General features: G+C 46.8%; 1 long non-coding RNA gene across 2 annotated transcripts in view; it reads right to left on the reverse strand.

Moving 5' to 3' along the window:
• The window catches only part of LOC144767763 (uncharacterized), a 35,249-nt gene that overhangs the window by 14,179 nt on the left and 3,184 nt on the right, over positions 1-17,886 (reverse strand). The window contains exons 1-2 of one of the 2 annotated variants that reach the window (XR_013598341.1): positions 11,461-11,505; positions 10,050-10,168 (exon numbers count right to left, since the gene is read on the reverse strand). This is a non-coding gene — a long non-coding RNA (uncharacterized LOC144767763). Of the gene's footprint in view, positions 1-10,049; positions 10,169-11,460; positions 11,506-17,886 lie in introns of those variants that run through there. The other variant, XR_013598339.1, reaches the window with a different exon arrangement.

The raw sequence follows: 17,886 nt of genomic DNA on the forward strand, positions 1-17,886 counted from the left end.
CATACACAACAGCTTCAGCCCACAAACAACGCTCCCCACGACCGCACCAATGCCCCCCACCACCACCCTCAGCGCCTGGACCCAGATCAACACAGAAGACACCATCAGCACGATGAACTCTATCCACTCCGGATCTCCGACCGACCCCTGCCCCCACCACGTCTTCAACAAGGCCGACGCTGTCATCGCACCCCACCTGCGGGACATCATCAACACCTCCTTCGACACAGCCACCTTCCCTGAGAGCTGGAAGCACGCCGAACTCAGCGCTCTACTAAAGAAACCAACAGCGAACCCCACCGAACTCAAGAATTACCGCCCCATCTCGCTCCTCCCGTTCCCAGCCAAAGTCATCGAGAAGACCGTCAACAAGCAGCTGGCCGCCTTCCTCGAGACGAATGGATCCCTCGACCCCTCACAGTCTGGCTTCCGAGCCAACCACAGCACCGAGACCGCCCTCATCGCTGCCACCGATGACATCCGAGCCCTGCTGGACAACTGTGAAACAGCAGCCCTCATCCTCCTAGACCTCTCCGCGGCGTTCGACACTGTTTGCCACAGCACCCTAGTGCAGCGCCTCAGCAACATCGGAATCCAGGAGAAGGCACTGGAGTGGATCATCTCCTTCCTCGCTGGAAGGACACATAGAGTCCGCCTACCACCGTTCAGATCGGCAGCCACGGAAGTCATCTGCGGCGTTCCTCAGGGCTCCTCGCTCAGCCCCACCCTCTTCAACGTCTACATGAGCCCCCTGGAGGCCATCGCACGCCAGCACAACCTCAACATCATCTCCTACGCCGACGACACCCAGCTGATCCTCTCCCTGACCAACGACCCCGCCGCCGCCAGAACCAACCTCCACGAAGGGATGAAAGACGTAGCCGAGTGGATGACGACCAGACGCCTGAAACTGAACTCAGACAAGACGGAAGTCCTCATCCTGGGATCCTCACCCGCCGCCTGGGACGACTCCTGGTGGCCCCCCGCCCTGGGCACCGCACCCAAACCGACAGACCACGCACGCAACCTGGGCTTCATCCTGGACTCCTCCCTCTCCATGACCAGACAAGTCAACGCCGTCTCCGCGTCCTGTTTCAACATCCTGCGCATGCTACGAAAGATCTTCCGGTGGATCCCCACCGAGACCAGGAAGACGGTCACCCAGGCCCTCGTCACCAGCCGACTAGACTACGGCAACGCCCTCTACGCCGGAACCACCGCCAAGCTCCAGAAGAGACTCCAGCGGATCCAGAACGCCTCAGCCAGACTCATCCTCGACATCCCCCGTCGCAGCCACATCTCCGGACACCTGAGAGACCTGCACTGGCTCCCCGTCAACAAGAGAATCACCTTCCGTCTCCTCACCCACGCACACAAAGCCCTACACGACCAAGGCCCGAGCTACCTAAACAACCGCCTCAACTTCTACGCTCCCAAACGCCACCTCCGATCAACCAACCACGCCCTCGCCGCCGTCCCCCGCATCCGAAGAGCGACAACAGGAGGAAGGTCCTTCTCCTACCTGGCCGCCAAGACCTGGAACACCCTCCCTACCGACCTCCGCCTGACCCAAGATCACCTCTCCTTCAGGAAGAAGCTCAAGACCTGGCTGTTCGAGCAGTAGCGTCACCCCACCCCCCCAAGCGCCTTGAGACCCTCTGGGTGAGTAGTGCGCTCTATAAATGCCTTGATTGATTGATTGATTGAACTAAAAGTTCTTCGCTTGACATTTTTCGAATGTCGGGATGTGGTGTGTAGCTGGCTAGAACCGGCCTTGTGGCTCCTGGTCTACCTAGTGGACCGAGCCTGGTAATGTGATTTTGATGTTTTATGGCGACATTAAACCAGAGCAGGTGCTCTTGGTATGTTAGTGGAATTTCAACGTCCTTGAAAGGGGCGTATTCCTCAGGAGATTCCTCTATTTTGTAATGGTGGAAATCGTGTGTTATTGGATTTGCTTCAGGAAAATGTATCCATGAATAGAATACCTCTGTCTGCCGATATTCATGGGCCTCTACCACAAATATGACTGTACCACCTCTTAATGATAGTCCATTTTCTATAAGTTTAATAGTTATAGTTTTTCTTACATTTACCGGAATGATTATAGCATGCGGGTCTTCATTTTGGAGACTTGTGTCATCCGCTAAGAGTTGAGCTGCTATTCTAGCTCTCTCCCTTTTATCGTCACATTCCACCATTTTACTGATAGAAAGTTTTTCAGTTGCAGAGCAAGTTTCAAGGAACCAAAGATTAGGTGCACAATATTTTGGAACATTATATCCTTCAACGTTGACTAAACCAAAAACTAATACATAGGAATCTCTTCCTACTAAGTTCCGGCGGATATTAACCTTTTACCCACTCCAGACGTCTATTGGAGTTTTTACGGGAAAAAGGGGTCTGTGTGAAAAAGTTGGGTGCCATGTAGTGTAGTTCCTATATTCCCAATAGGCTCTGCGCATTGGAATAACAAACGATAGTTTAGACGTAGGACTGAGGTCATCTAGGTCTCTATTGAATATGTTAGACTTAATTAGGTTTGCCAGCTAGCTCAGAGGTCACTAGAAACTTTCTAGAGTAAACAAGAAGGTGTTAACTTTCCTGAATAGACAAGAAGGGATTACAACTGCATAAACATGACAACTTTGCTCCCCCCAGAATAAGGAGTATATCTCCAGAGTCTGGGAAAACAATAGACCGCTATTTCACTCAGTCAATCATTCATGCTTAGTTTCACCAGGAGTGCAGAGAAATAGAGAGACGGGTGTTTTCAATAAAAGTTGTTATTTATTGAGCAATCCTCTTTCTCATACAAGAGAAGTGAATTGCCACAATTGCAATACTTGTCATGAAGTAGTGCGTACATTAAAAGGAGTATTATGAAATAATACTGTAAAAGCATTTATATGGTTTCTGAGCCATATGATACTTAAAACGGATAAAATATATACATACATAAAATCATTAACTAAACGTTCTCAACTGGTGCTTCTAAGATACGCCTACCCCGGTGTACCTGACCCAAGCCTAATACGTGGGAAGGAGTAAGTGAGCTGCAGTTTAAGTTAAGTTAGTTTTTGCCAAGAATCTGAATCAAGAATTCTCTAAAGATCTAATCAGCTCCGTAACTTGGTTATAGAATGAAGGAGGTCTTGTATCTCTTTCTCAGGACTCGATCTCCCAGCAACCCGCAAGGGTGACTGGAAACACTGGAGCTGGATTTCTCGGCAGGAGAAAAGACAGCGTCTCTCTCAGTACGTCAATGGGAGGGTCGGCTTCCTTCGGCTCTCGTTACAGCTGGGCTTCGGGTAAGTAGATAGCCGTTCTGCTCCAAACCACCGTGTGTTTGCTTAAGGCAAACGTTGGTATATTTATACCTGGAAGGAGCTGAGTTTGACGTAAGGTTGGACATAGGACGTCACTAAGAACATACAGTTCTTTCTGGACTCCTGGAGTTCTTGGACAAATCAAAACAAAAGCAGGAGGAATTCCCGGGCTGCTGGAGGCTTGGTTTGTTTAAAGAACGCGTTGTACTTTCTAGGAGTCTATGGGAGTAGCCTTGCCGTATTTGGACTGCATTGGCTATGACTAAATATGGATAGGATTCTTATGCCTTTATAAGGATATGATTTGTTATAACCACATAAGGGCATGAATCGGGAATATTTAAATAGGGTCCTAGATACGTTTACAACAATGCAGCACTATATACAGGACAAAAGCGCTCCACAAAAGCCTGCTGGTGGGTCATTGCTCTCTCGAGTCTTCGGGCGTGCCATTCAAGTGTCGGGAAACAGGAAAGAGCCCCAGACAAGACTGACTCATCCTGTGAAAGGGTAAGACACTTACGACAGCATACACGCATTGGGGTGACGGGAGTGACAGAACTGACACTATACTATATTCATGATACTCCTAAATGCCCTTAGTGGGGAAGAGGGGATCAGAACCGGGCGCACCTGTCTGCAGCACATGGTAGTCTGGCATGCCTAAACTATCTTTTCACCCAGACTGTCCATAAAGATGATTTTAGAGCCGCTACGCACATAGCAGGGGGAATCTCAGACCATTCGCTGGTTGAGATGCAACTCGTTGGTCCGAATGTGGAATTCATGCTACCCCCAAGGGCTGATCCATGATATTTAAAAGACAAGACGTTCAAAGCTCGTATGAGAGATGGAGCAGACTTCTAGTTTAAGGAGAACTTGCGGCCTGTTGAATCAGCTTGTGTGCTATAGGATGAATTAAAGCCAGTGATCCTTGAGGACACTGACAACAAGGGGACGGAAATACTGGGAGAGACTTCCTGAAAGACCTGACCCTGCCAATGCTAACGAATGAGGACTGAGACGCACTAGACCAAGACCTGACAGTAGACTAAATAAATAAGACAATAGGAACCTTGCAAACAGGGCACGCGACGGGGCCTAATGAGCTCCCCATAGAATTAAATAAAATCATGAAGGATAAAATCAGGGAGTGCCTCTAGAGGAGGTTTCAGACTGCCTGAAAATAAGGGTGTCTCCCAGAGGACCAAAGAAAGTCTGAGGTGGCGGTCATCCCAAAAAACGATGAAGCAGCAACTGAGTGTGGGTCTTATAGTGGCAGTGATCCTCCTTGATCTCAGCGCGGCGTTCGACACGGTCAGCCACAGCACCCTGCTGAACCGTCTTTCGAATGTCGGCATAGTGGACAAGGCCTGGCTCTGGTTAAAATCTTTTTTGAGCAACAGGTCGTTCCAAGTGTTTGTTGGACAGACAGTGTCTTCCAGCATGCCCCTGAAGTGTGGAGTCCCCCAGGGCTCCTCTTTAAGCCCCGCGCTTTTGAATATCTACATGAGGCCACTGGCTGAGGTAGTTCGTCCGTATGGAGTTAAGATCATATCCTATGCGGACAACACTCAGCTGGTGGTTTCATTAGCGCAGGAGGCTAACCAGCCACTTTCAGGTGGACTAATAAAATGCTTGGAGGAGGTGAAGGCCTGGATGACCTTGTCATCTTTAAAACTCAATGGTGACAAAACGGAGCTTATGCTCCTGGGCCCCGCAGATCCCACATTCTTCAACTCACTGTGGCCCACCTGTCTAGGCCCCCCCCCCCGGCTCCGAAGGAGAACATCAAAAGCCTTGGGGTATGGCTAGACAGGAGTCTTTCACTCAACACCCAGGCCACAAAGCTCTCAGCTACCTGCTTTGGACTGCTCAGGACACTGAAGAAAGTTCTTCCTCTGCTCCCCAGGGAGGCAAAGCAGGTAGCCATACAGGGTCTGATACAGTCACGTCTAGACTCCAATAACGTCCTCTATCTGGGTGCACCAGAGTACACCCTAAAGAGACTGCAGCTGGTACAGAATTGCGCTGCCCGCACTCTGCTGCAAATCCCACGCAGACTGTCAGTCAAGGCGGGACTGACCAGCCTGCATTGGTTGCCAGTGCGTCAGAGAGTCACTTTTAAGGCAATGTGTATTGCCCACCAGGCCTTCTGGGACTCAGGACCTCTAATTACTCTTGGGCTAGTAAGTCAGTACCGTCCAGGTAGAGATCTCCGATCTAGTCAGGCTTTTATGGCAACAGTCCCAAGGATCAAAAAGACAAGGTCGGGTGGAAGGATGTTTGCCTACAATACCGCCAAGATCTGGAATTCCCTCCCTGTACACCTGAGATCCAACCCTAACCTCTCCTCCTTTCGTAAACAATTAAAAACATACCTGTTTAATTCTTTTCAATAAAACTCAGTTCTCCTTCTTTCGTCCTGGTCTATAACCTCACTCACTCAAACCAGCAGGTTTCCTCTAGCGCTTGGACGCCTCAGGGCAGCAATCGCGCTGTTATAAATCCACTTTCATTCATTCATTCATTCATTCATTCATAGACCTCTCTCCCTGCTTAATTTTGAGACTAAGGTCCTTGCGTAGGCCCTGGCGATCTGCTTGCAGACAGTAATTGCAACAGTGGCTCATCCTGATCAATTGGGCTTTATGCCACACCAGGGAACGCGCTTATATCTCCGACACCTTAATGGCATACCACATGCAACAGGGGATTCCTTTGCTAAACCAGTGGCGCTGCTGTCAAGCTCATGTATGTGGCCCTTCTAGCGTGCATGCGTGCCAATAAAACAGTCTCCCGAGTCTTTGCCATCCGACAGGGATGTTCCTTGTCTCCTATGTTCTTCTCACGTGCGTAGGTTCGCCAGGACCTCTCATATGGGGTATTCCAGTTGATCAGGAGTGGGTCGAGAGCATCTCCCTCTACGCTGACGTTTTGCTGTAGGACACATAATCAGCCTTCTCGAGTGAACGAATCCTACACATTTTTCACATATTTAGAGATTATTCAGGATATAAGATCAACTGGAATAAGTCCTTAACATTCCTGCTGGTGGCAGGGACCCTGCGGCTGCATTCTAGGTGCACAGTTTGGGTGACACTACATGGCTTAAAATATTTGGGCGTGTTTATTACAAGAGAGCCACAGGCAGGATCATACTTCCGAAATTAGACTAGCTTTGCTGGGATGCCCCACACTTGCGGGTGCTCCCGCTTTCCTTACTGGGCCGGGTGGTCCTATTTAAAGTAATGACCCTCCAGGGTCTCCTGTACATCGTGAAAAAAACGTCCTTCAAGATCCCACTAAACATTTTCTTTCAAAGGGTAGACCGAGAACTTTGGCTCCTGTTTTGGGATGGTGGCACTTCGCGCTGAGTAAGGTGCAGAGGGGAATTTATTAAGGTGGACCGGTGGGGTCGCATTACAAAGGGGGCAAGACCTTTGAAGCTCCCCACCACGGGTGGCTCTTCCTGTCCAGGGGAGACGTGAACACCTCCACCCAGGAAAGCATTGTTCTCAGCCACAGAGTGCGCAGGCACTCTCCCCTGAGGTCAGAACACACTCTGGTGGTAACAGGCTGGCTCAGGCCAGTCAATGACCACACTAAGGATTGGTAGGTTTCATGGGACCCCTCTAAGGGGCCCTATGTGTGCAATTTTTAATAAAATCTACACTGGAATCAGTGCAAGTTTATTATGTTGAGATGCTTGGTGCCAAACATCACATATTTCAGTGAAGCCATCATGGAGCTGGCGAACTCATAATGACGAGTGTCCAGCCTATGTACTTACTATGACTTCCCTGGTCACTTACAATATCCAGAAATTGACTAGGATATTGCAGGGGCATCAGGGGCATTTCATGCAGATATGCCCTCACAGGGGGGAGAGGATGTGGTGCAGCAGCCAGACCTGCCGACTTGGGAACTGGGGATACAGGTTTGAGTCTCTGCTTCAGCGCAACATCCTGTGATTCTGGGCAAATCACTTTATCACCCCGTGACCATAGACAGCGTCTAGAAACCATCACGGGTGATGAGCCGCAATATATAAATCTGCGAATTTTAACTCACTGCCCGAGATATGTGCAAGACATCCCTAGAGCAGTGTTCATGGGAATGGCACACAGGGATGTGTGCCTGGTCGGCTCTTCAGTTTTGTCAGTAGATGACGCAGTCTGAATTTAATAATTGTCCCACTCAGTAAGGAGGGCTCTATCACCCACTCCCCTTCTTCGCTGTCATCGTCAGTTGTGTGTGCGTCTCCGGGAGATGAGACATCAATGCCACCGGAGGGGGTGGCCTGATGATCGATGAAGGCAGATGAAGAGGCATCAGTGGGACAGATGAGGCCGAATCCGAGGGAGGAAATCGGCGGTAGTAGTCATCAAGCACATGTTGCAAATTAGAGATGAGAGACATGGGCATCTGCACAGTTGGATCACAAGTGGTGGTTGAGTATTAGGCTCAGGGTAATAATCATATCCTTGGTCATCATCAATATCTTGTCATTTGATGAGAAGCTCAGAAGGAGTACAAGCAGCACGGAACCGGTCATCCTCTTCCGAAACCTCCTCATTAGCCCCATAGTCAAAAAGCTCCACAGAAAGATTTGGAGATGGCTGAATCGGCAATAGATCCAAAGAAGAGTTCCTATGTTGAAGTAGGGAAACATCCGACGTTCCTGAAGGCGGCAAAAGTGTTGCTGAAGATTTCAAGGGGACTAGAGACATCGCAGCTGAAGGTGGAATCAAGGGTGCCGCCGCCGACTCAGCGGTCGACGACGAAGAGAGGGGTTGAAGTTCCGTAAGGAAAAGCTTCTGTGCTGTCGAATAGGCAACCATCGACGAGGCAACCGTCGATGAAGCAGGTGGAGCCTTGAGAGCCATCGACCGTCTCGTCGGCGAGAAGGCATCCGTCGACGACTGACCGGAGACAGACCTCTTTTTTGTCCACGACGAAGTGAGGGAGTGGCAGACGAGCGAGGCTTCACCAACACCATGACAAACGTCGACGGAGAGGCAGCTGACAACATAATCATTGTAGGTTGAGGAGAAGAGAAGGTGGAAGTCGTCGTTGTAGCAGTGGCGACGGAAGTCATCGTCGACGAGGAACCCATTTTTTAGGCAAATTTGTCTCAGGAAGAGAGACTTAGATGCCTGAGACTTAGATCTCGGAGGCGTAGAGGGCATAAGTACCCCCTTAGAAGGAACACGGGCCCTTTTTGAGGAAGAAGTCTGGCCTTCATGAGTAGAGGTGTGGTCTTTCTTGAGCACCTTAGCCTTAGCAGATACCATCTCCGCCTCACAAGCCCTCTTCTTAGAGATGACAGTCCTGAGAGAGGAATCACTCTCAACATCTGATATCCTTAGTCTTGAGTTTCTGTAACCACAGAAGTTGACCTCCCTCTCTGTCTCTTAAAGTCTTTTGAAGAAAAGTCCTGCAGATTTTACAATCTCTCACCTGATGTTCAGGGTGGAGGCAGTAGATACACTTTTTGTGGGGGTCTTCGGAATGAAGCCAGAATTTCCCACAAGACTCACAGTGTCTGATGAGTGACCTTTTTGTAGTAGACAAAGCAGTGAAGATATTCTGAAGAGTTTCTGAAGGGAAAAGGTAGAGGTACTGAGCAGAGCTCAGGGAGACTCCCTTCACATGACGTGCAGTAGAAAATCTGAGAGCCTGAGCCTCTGAGGAGACGGTTCCAGAGGGTGCTGTTGCATAATTGGCTGGAGTTTGTACCATATCTAGTAACTTGGACAAGTTATTAAAGTGACATGTTTTTTCCTATTAACGTCCATGTTACAATACTTCCTATTGCTCTTTTAGCTATGCTTTCGGTATGCTATTGCTATATTGCTATTCTATGTACCGTGGGAATCCCACTTCAACGACGAGGAATGATTCAAGCATGTGAATCTATGAAAGATACCCCATTACTGGAGAACAGCAGATTTCTCACTACTGAAGCTCTTACCCAAGTTGCTTTAGCCTTAGTCATCTCTCACATTGACTACACTAACTCTATACTGTAGAGAATATTAGGTCACATTTACCCATTTTTCCATATTTGCTCTTGATGAAATGGCAACAGATTGCTCCATGACTACACAAGGCATGAAAAAAGTTGACCTGAAGTATAGACCCCATCTTACCAGCAAGTCCATGGGTGATCGACACTTTCACACAGTGATAGGGGCCATTAGTTCCTCAATTTCTCTGCCACTGTTTTTAATCTCAACATGAACCAGGAAGATAACATTAACTATATTGTGGCAACTGGTTGATAGTTGATCTTATATTCAGACTTTCAATAATCTCACATTTTATGACACAACATCCTCTGTCCTACTATGCTCATCCGGCGTACCTAATAAAAGATCTGCAACAAAGTGCCCTCTTGTGGTGCCCGCCAGGTATTTTAGCGCTGGCCTGGTGAGGAGTATAGCCCAATGATGAAGTATGTCACCTTCAGGTGAGTGAACGTAACTTGACTTAGAAAGCATATGCTTCCTAGGGTGTCTGCGTTCAGTTACAGATAATGTCGCTGGGACTGAACCTCCGGAACAGTATACTGTGATTTGACTGTTATATTTTAAATATTGTACATAGCAGATATTGGCCCTTCCTTATTTCACAAAAATTATCGGATACCTGCCTCAGAGCGCACTTCTTACAGACGAGTATTGGGTTATCATGTTGCTGTTACAAGCTCCTTACCTGTGCGAGTTATCGGGAACGATGCAGGAGGCAGACCCAAACCAGCCACACATGGAGATCAATGACAAATACTGAAGAATGAACAGAGCTTCCAAGCTGGTGACCATTACTTAATTGACCTTGAAAATAAAAGACACATTTTAGTATTCTGGTGACTCGTGACCATAAAAAACAAATGTTATAAATTCAATATTGTGTCAAATACTTAAAAAATGGAACTGGATGTGCTGAATTGGATGTTGTCCCAGGTCATGAGTGACACCTTCCACCACTATTGCTTATGGGACTTTGAGTTTTGTTTTTCTCATTAACCCCTTCCATGCTCATGACGAGCTCAGCTCGTCATGCAGTACACTGCTTGGGTGCTCATGACGAGCTGAGCTCGTCATGAACAATGGATTTCAAGCACTTTCAGCACCAAGCGGGAATTGCTTTATCATTGCTAGTGTTAAAAGGATGGGCTCTAAAGTCCCAGTGTTCTAAGCGATATTGGTTAAAATCAGAGGCCTGACGCAGGATGAAGCATGCCACTGCTCTGCTTAGCAGCGAGATGAATGACAGTTCCCCAGCCCTTCCATTCTTTGACCTACTGAGGCTTGTTGGCCATTCATATTTTCTTGCAACGACAAAGAAACTTTTATTACAGCTTCTGTCACCTGAAGAGATAATACGCCTGGGCGTGTTTCATTAACTACTGACAAACATGAACAAGCAAGAACATGAGTTTCTGGAAAACTATCAAGCACCCAATCAGAATCAGCCGCCCTTCACTCCCAGCAAATCCTACTCTATGGCAGGGTGATGCCTGCCACTATTTTGCAGGTTACTTCCAACATAATCTGATTTATACATACATACTCCAGGGTGCTGCCAGCTATCGGGTCTGCACACAGCAGTCTTGAGCCACTCAGGAAGGAGGTTAGCTCTTCATTTCATCTTAAGCCCTTAGGTTACATTCACAGCCTGATGGGTCCGGAGCACTTTATCCTCGCTCTAACTGCGCCGAGCAGATAGACGTAGCCCATCATAGACTGTGTTTTGTGCTGGGTGATACCTGGCATCTTATTATCGTTGGCGGGGGGATGAAGCTCCGATTAGAGCTATTACAAAAGGAGCAGAGAAACAGGGCCACAGATCGCCACAGAGTGACAACTGCCAAGAAGCTGAAGAAAGAACTCTGAAACAGCAAACCTCCTACACCCTGGAGATTCTCCAGGGTAAGCAAATGATGGTAATGAAATGCAAACTGCAGCATTAAGGTCACACACTACAACATCATTCCCTTTAAACAAAAGGTAACAGCCTACAAGAAAAAGCGAAACAAAAAGCAACAAAACTAGAAAATGCATTTCCAAATGCTGCAAAAGAGAAACAGTTAATACAATTGAAAAATATTAAACTTTGTTGGTACCTTAGTAATATGCTTACTTCTGGGCTTCACTCCATCTGCAGCAATAATGCTCTAAAAGGAGAAATTACTGCTGTGAGTCTCAGAGTCTTCAGTATTACTGGTCTAAGTCACGAAGACTGTGGCGTCGGAAAATAACTTTCTCTTATTTGGCTTTATAATTCCACCAGTCACGCCATCGCTTTTAGCAGACACGCTACAGTCGGCAGCATCACAACGTCAGGCAGACCTGCAATGCGAATCTCACCACTCATACTGGGTGAATATTCAACAAGCATGGTCTCGGCTTACCAAGCAGAACTAAAGAATCGGGTCTCATAACCATACCCAGAGCCACAGCTAGCTCTGCCTCCACTTGAGCATACCCAAACACCTCAGCACTTAAGCACCAGTCCCAGGAGAGACCATCTGTGAAGTCCTTGTTGACTGGCACCACTCCTGGGTCAGCACAAGCAGCATCATGGACAGCGTCTAACACCGCTGCCACAAACATTCATGAACATCCAAATCCTCGTCACCCAAACTATCCAAAAATGGCTTTCTAGATAAGCAGCCAGCCCTGTAGTTTCTGTCTCTGTGTACTAATTTGATGCCAAAGATGTAATTTTAAAAACAACCTTAGTTACATTACAGGGGCCTGACTGACACCGTTAAGGGTTCAAAGCAAAGGGCTGTGGTCTGCGAACTTTAAAAGATGCTTGCCCCCAGACCTCTTCTGGACAATAAAAACTGGCACACCCATTCAGAGGAATTGGTGACATCATAAATCATGTAAGAGGGCAGTAAGCTCACTCCGTACCCTCAGAAAAACAGAGCGCACTCTATGAATGAGAGGTACTGCCTGAGCTTTAGGTTTGATACAATACCCATTCACTGCACCCACTCGGGAAACATCAGGAGAAGGTAGTAAAGTATTCTTAATGTCATTGGCATCAAAATCTACATTCAATACAGGCATGTCACTCAACACCGCTGGATTATCAGGAACCGGCCTCATAGCGAAACCAACTTAGTCTGAATCTGTCATTCCATCCCTTACCTTCCATTGATAGATACATACATTTTTGTGTGAATCTTTTAACCCAATCATTCCAGCAGACTAACAAAGTAATCCAGTATATATCGAAATCCTGCTCACCTAAGGTGTGGGGATTTATACTGGAGCTGGTCAGCTGTTTCTCACAGCTCGAGTTTTATCAAAGGCTACATCACACTAAAATCTTGATGGGTAGTCCTGAATCGGCCATTCCATTTAACAGCACTGCACCAGCATGAACGATACACAAGGGACACATTACTTGTCGCATGAAGGTGGAACGAACTATGGAATCAATTGCTAAAACTATGTTATTCCCTCTGGGGACATTCTTCCTCATTAACATCAATTGTGCAGACGTTTACAGTAGTGCATACACTCATACTGCTTGAAAATGCCCCAACACTGCAACACTGTCCTTGATCCGGGCCTTTCCCATTACTTCCCACATGTGCCTCAAATCCACACCTGTAACAACTGCCATAATGAGCTTTCTCAGCCAAATTCCTTTTTGTTCGGTCTCTGGAGTTCACAGAACAATCCAGAGCAGTCCCAAGAATGCGACTCACTGGTGATGCGCCCTCCTCAGAGGTCAGCGTCTTAGATGAAAGCGTGTAGCGCTCTATGCTTTTAGGAATGTTCACCTCTCGGGGAGAGTTGGGTTCCTGCAGCTCAGTAATCTCTCCTGCAAATTCTTAGATAAACAGTTAAACACAAACTCGTCTCTGCTACATACATCCACTCTGTTCTCAAATTTGCTTGGGGCTGTCAAAATGCAAAGAGCTGCAATATATTTGTTTTAAAAAGTTGTGACGTTCAAGCGTGAAGCTTGGTTTATCTCTAAACTGAATTTTGTAGAGGTTCTGTTCCCGCACGATACTCGTCCCATATTCCAAGTGCTTCAACCCTGGTAGGTTATCAACTGCCTATTTGCAGATAATTTCTAAAAACTCTCTGCTAGTTTCTGCAAGAAACTGAATTATTATTTGTGGTGAAAGAGGAAAAATCCCAACCCCTGTCAGAGTGAATTCTCAACGCCATTAAAAGTAACCTGGAGTCAACCCCCTGGTACCTACGGCACGGAACAGGCAGGCTTAACATAAGACAATATGTAAAATATGTATGCAGAAACCAAAACAGTAAAAGTCAAAATGCAAAACAATAAAAATAAAAACACGAAATAGAAAAATAATGTAAAATGTAATGAACAAAATAACACTAAAATGACAAAACCCAATAAGCGGATTCTGAGATGTGAAATGTAACGCTTCAAGTAGCGATAGTGCCAAGAATCACAAGGTGCAAATGATACTGCATTGTTGCGGAAGACCTAGGCGTAAATTGATGGTGACCACGATGGAAGTCAGGTCAGATACACCAACCAGGTTCGTGCTGGTCAAAGATTTTACCTTTTGACTTTAGTCCTTTAAGTCTTCTTCCATAATGGGAGTGCACTTCTATAGCACCCCAGGACCTCATGGGAAGCACTTAGAGCCTCATATGGGCTCAGTCAAGGACCAACAGCCGGGACCAGTCCAGTCCATGCCTCTGGTCAGCTGGACAGTTGCAGCAAAGGCCTTTTTAGTGTTCTGTATCCTTGTAGGTTGAACACTACACAGCACATGGGCACATCTATTGTTAGTGCAGCAGGCACAGTGGCACCAGGGCTGAAGAAGGGGTAAGAGCTCACTGAAGCCTACCCTATGCCCACACAGGAGCAGCAATCATTAGTGAAGCAGGTGCAAGGAAGCTCACCAAGGTGCTATTTCCGTAATCAGATGTAGGATAGATATATAGGCAATCACCTGGCATACCCGACAAGACTACACGCTAGTACTGATCAAAGGCAATAATCCTTTCAAGATTTTATCTGACAGGATGAGATGGTGATTACCAGCTTATTGATATTGCATCTCTTAATAAGAATAAGCGGCTTGGTGTTCTTCAATGAGGCTATTTCAATATGGATCCAAGGCATTAAATCAATCATGAATGTACCAAACTGATGCTACGTTGATTGCCTATATATCAATACTACATCTGATTATATGCTTAGGTGAAAGAACATGGACAGTGGCCCTCTACTTCAGAGGCACTCATCAGTTCTATGTCCCTCTGAACTCAGTTGGATACCTCCATCTACACTCTCCTGAGACACTGAACTGACCTACGGGGAACTCTTCTCCTCATCTGTGCAGCACCTAACCGTAACTTGTTCACAGATACATCCCAGGTGGCAGACAGTACCACCATGGCAAACAAAAGTGATCTGGCTCATTACATCCCTCGGGTCAGACTTTTGTTCCCAACCCAAGGTAAACTCTGTAAATTTAGACAGCAACCAACAGAGGCCCCGACAGCTGTCAGCTGACAAAAACATCAAAGACAAACAGGTACGTGCCAATACATAGGTGACAAGACCAAAGGTTTCCATACAGACCATGCTAGCACTACCTCACATTAAAGGACACCACCAATGTGGAAATTGCATCTCATGCTTGAGTACCATCGAAGGAGATAAATTTGAATACAGAGGCAAAAGTATCATACATGAAGAATTCACAAATTACAATAGTACCAACGTAATATATTATGTAATATACCCATGCCTGCGTGCATACCACCTAAGAGTCCCTCTTTGGGGGCCCGTCAGGTATTGCAGCACCAACCCAACGAGGAGCAGGCACAAATGATGAAGCATGGCACCTAGCTGGCTGGGTGCGTGAGGGCCCTAGTTCCGAAAGGAGGAATTCCCCTCCCGCCGATTATTTTAGGACTGCCATTTCTCTTTGTGGCAATACACATTGTTGACCTCTCTTTACTTCTCTTGACCCACCTAATCACTCAATCCAGACATGCCAACCCTCCCGATTCAGGCGTGAGACTACCGATTTGAAGGGTTTCAGCTCACAGGGCTTGGTATTGTTAAAAGTTCTAATCCTTCCAGCAAAGAGTGGCAATGCAGGGGTTCTCGAAGGGGGGAAAAACCAACAAAGCGTCATTTACAAGGGAATCGTCTTTTAAAGACCTGCGAAGTACTGGGGCGGGGGGGCTGTTTCAGCCCGGGCTGCCACAAGGGGGTGGGACAGGGGCGTAACACAGGCCCCCGCATTGCAGGGGGCCCTGCGCTCCAAGGGGCCCATCAGTCTCAGAGGAGCCAGCAGCAAGCCTAAATGGTGCGCAAGCGCCCACCAAGTCACCATAAATTAAATGGTGCTGCACCATGGGCATACGAAAGGCCCCCGCAGTGCGGGGCCCCTACCTCCAAGGGGCCCCCTCAGCCCAGTACGCTCATTGACTGGGTTTGGGACCAGTTCGTTTTACAGTTACGCTCCTGCGCACACGTACAAGCGATGTGCGCCATGAAAGTCACATGAGTCTTTACACGTGGTGCAGTGCAGCAGTGCGCGCCACTGCGTGGTCTTCAGGACGGGGCGGAGGCCAGGGTGTGACTATATTGAGTCAAGTTCAATGTAAACTGCACATGTGCGGCGGAAAGCAGCCTGCTCCTGAAACCGAAGCTGCAGGTCACAGGTGAGACGAGTAAAATTAACTAGCAGTCACGATACCACAGTCACATGTCGTGCAGTGGGGGCTGCTGTATTCAGGGACCCCAGGGTGTGAGATTCGAGAAATTGCTACTGTGAGCCTGAGCCCCACGATTGCCTTATGTTATTGGTAATGCGCGCGCTCGTCGGAATGGATCGCTCCCAGCAGGCTTTCAGTTTACTGGCATACATTTCAAAATCTCAGCCACTTCTGTGATATGTAACCCAGTAAAAGAACACCTCCTTATTAGCGGCATCACAGCATTAATCACTGCTCGGATTTCACACCAACTACTAGTGGAACTTTGGGCGTTTTACTGCAAAGGAGGTCTTAAAAACCGTCCACCCAAAGAGCAACAGTGCTTGAATCAGCCCCATTTGTAAAAATAAAAGCATCGTATCTGCTGATCTCCGCAGCCCTTCTTCCCACCCCATGTACTGGCGCACGAAGGTTAGTTAGCAGCTTCTAGAGGCCACCACGTCTGTGTGTGTAAATTATTTTTGGTATTGGATTTATAATATTATGACAGTAGTTTGAAATCCTTCACCAGCCAGTGCCGGGTTTAGAGCTAGGCATTTTAGGCGCCCCCATTAACCTCACTCTACACGGATTTCCTCACTACCACACTCAAACAGGGCCCCGTCTCTCTATAGCTCCTGTCTCTCACATGCATTTCATTTGATTTATAGTGCTATTCATACCAATGAGGAGTGTAAGAGCACTATACATCAAACACACACACATTCTACAGAAACAATGTGAATCGGCGTTACGGGAAATGTTACATAAGACAATGGGGATTATATTGTGAAGGAGTCGCAGGACATCGGAACCAGTAGCCAGTATATTTTAAGAGTTTGGTCTGGAAAAGCATAAATTCACAATTTAAAATGCACCACAGGGTTGGCTTTAGTAGTAGTAAGAATACATTTCTCCCCAAACAAACCAATGTTTAGCTACATTAGTATAATGAAAGACTAGGGAAAAAAATGATATTCTAACCTATATCACGCAGTCTGAAAGCATCTAAACTCTTGGAGGACAGATCATAGCTCTCTGAGCTATACTAGAATTGCAACTTATGAGCAGCAAGTAACAGAAGAATCTATCTGACACATGCAGTGACCCACTGAGCTATCCAAATAAAATACAGTTCTGTGATCTGCAGGATACCTGTTCTTTTCAGCAGGCACACTAAACCTCTGCGCTACTTTATAGTGAGCAAAAGCAAATGAAATTTCTGCTGGCTTAAACTTTGTGTGACAATAGCATCTTCCATTTATTAGTAATATCAGAGATTTCTGTAAATTTTTATGAGGGCAATTTTGTATTCTACTGTTTGAGGATAGTAAAAATAATCCTCAGGAAGCACATTTTATTGGCGCTGTGGGGGGTCACATTTTATTAAATATTTTCTAAATCAGTGGAGGCCAAAACTTGATGTAACTGTTACACATCATCCATCAAGACAAAATACTTTAAACTTTTTTGTATAGTTATGTAATTGCAATTTGACTTTTTTGTAGCTTTAATGCACAGCTTGCATAACCTCTGAAAACTGCGCCAACTAAAATGCAACTTTCAAGAAAGCCTTTTACGAGCTTCCATTTGAGAATTATAGAAATGGAATTCAAGCAAGGTGTTGGATGTCACGGAAACACTCTGATGGGAGTAGGGCTAATTCATGGGACCAAACTGACCTTTAATGCAGTGTCGAGAGCATAGCTACCTTTGCGTGTCACTGCTAATATTATCATGGAAAGGGACGCAGCGTGAATTAAGCAGGTGCTCTTTGATTTTGTAAGGGCACTGCAATTGTGGGACGCGGGCCAGCACTAAAGCTA

This window comes from Lissotriton helveticus, chromosome 1_1 (assembly GCF_964261635.1).
Source record: "Lissotriton helveticus chromosome 1_1, aLisHel1.1, whole genome shotgun sequence".
NCBI lineage: Eukaryota > Metazoa > Chordata > Amphibia > Caudata > Salamandridae > Lissotriton > Lissotriton helveticus.